Source organism: Nelumbo lutea, chromosome 6 (genome assembly GCF_056320005.1).
Source record: "Nelumbo lutea isolate HS-2025 chromosome 6, American lotus-T2T, whole genome shotgun sequence".
Lineage (NCBI taxonomy): Eukaryota > Viridiplantae > Streptophyta > Magnoliopsida > Proteales > Nelumbonaceae > Nelumbo > Nelumbo lutea.
In genome coordinates, this window is record NC_142689.1 from 68,006,089 (window position 1) to 68,008,046 (window position 1,958).

The 1,958-nt window shown below is 35.5% G+C and overlaps 1 pseudogene; it reads left to right on the forward strand.

Moving 5' to 3' along the window:
- The first annotated feature begins 229 nt into the window (after positions 1 to 229).
- Positions 230 to 676, forward strand: LOC148849424 (auxin-responsive protein SAUR64 pseudogene; annotated as a pseudogene).
- The last annotated feature ends 1,282 nt before the right edge of the window (positions 677 to 1,958 follow it).

The window sequence follows — 1,958 nt, forward strand, 5'->3', positions numbered from 1 at the left end:
GCTCTTAATAATCCAATCATCACATGACTATGCATCCCATGCAACCCGACACAAGGAAAGCTATTCCTCTCTGGCTTGTTTCCTCTTGCAATTATATATATAACTAACCTATGTCCATTGCTCTCTCTATCCCCAAAACAATCTCTTCTCAGAAACCTATCTGCAGCAAAGCTCTTCCTTTAATTTTTTCCTCAAGACCCTAATTTCTCTCAAGCTCACGCAACAAAACATGATCAACAACAGGAAGCTTCTTGCCATGGCAAGAAAGTGGCAGAAGTTGGCAGCCATCGGCAGGAGAAGAATCTCAATATCGCCAAGAACTAAACTACAACGGGATGTAGATGAGTGCAGCGCAATGGTGTCTGTTAAAGATCACTTCGTTGTGTACACGGCTGATCAGAAACGATTTGTTATTCCGTTGGCGTATCTCAACAATCCCATCTTCATAGAGTTACTCAGAATGTCCGAAGAAGAGTTTGGACTGCCGAGCGATGGTCCTATTACATTGCCATGCGACTCGGCGTTTGCAGAGTACATCATCTCAATGATGCAAAGACATCCTTCAAGAGACTTAGAGAAGGCATTAGTTGTGACCCTATCTACATATCGGTGCTCATTATCTTCTTCTCTCCACCAAGAACCAGGAAATTGCCCTATACTTGTCAATGGCTTTTGAACATTGCTATAGCCCATCAGGACCATGATCTTCAATTCTTCTTTCTTTTTGTATATAATTATACATATACAAATTCTATGGCTGTATCATCAGCAGAATTTTTTAATGAAAATGAAATTGAGTTCGTAACATTCACTCATCCAAATGCATGTTAGTATATATTCCCATACAAGAGTAGTACTTGTTCTGGTATATATCTTGAGAAGTGCCCACATTCATAACCTAAGTCGAATTGTGATTCAGTGATTTCTGTCCATGCTATTGCTATATATGATAAATAGCAATTAATGTTGTAAAATACCCGAATTAAAATATAAATTAAACATTTTAGCTCTAAAACTAATCCATTGATTTTATACATGGGATAGAAAATTCGGATCTAACCTTTAATGGGCCCTATCAAAAAAATTAACACACATTCAATCTTCCAGAAGTCAACATGTGTTGGTTATTTTTATTAGAGGGTTTTTATGGTAGTAAAAAGTTGTTTTCCCACCGTCCAAATGAAAAAAAAAAAAAATACAATCAGCCAATCAGATTGAATCTTCTCTCCTAGATGATCTTCCAAATTGGACCTTAGATGGCTGGTTTTGACCTTCTTCTGAAATAATTGTTATATGTAAATTTGCTAAGCTCTTAATTAATGTCCTCATAACTAGGTCCATGCTTTTTTAGCTAAACAAGCTTACCTTTTAGACCGGAGTAATATGCACAAATGGACCGGATCAATTAACAACCATGGTTGCAATATATATATATATAGGTGGGAGTGCAATGTTAAACTTTTTTTAGACTAGAATTATCCTCTACTTATTTGTTTGAGAAAGGGTATAAAAGACATTTTGTTATAGTTTTAATATTATATTTAATAGCTACTAAAATGTCCATAATTATGCATTTAGTCCATCTCTAATGGTAAGTAGACCTGTTCATGGGCTGGACTCAGGCTTGGCTTTTGCCAAAATTTGAATGGAGCTTGACCCGAAGCCCAAGCCCGACACAATGTGAGTATGGACTGAAGCCCAGCCCAAGAACAGGTCTAATGGTAAGAGTTGAAAATGGAACTTTAATTATGACTTCCCACCTCATTTAATCCCCTCTAATTAACTCTTATACTTAAATTATTTATTCTCATTTTTTATTATTAAATTAGATCTATGTCAATATGTTCAACAATATAAACCTATATATTTTAAAATTGATTCAAGAACAAAACAATTTCTAATCCATATGGTGGGTGTTTAAGGAATTCAACCATCCGAATCAAATTGATCAGTATACG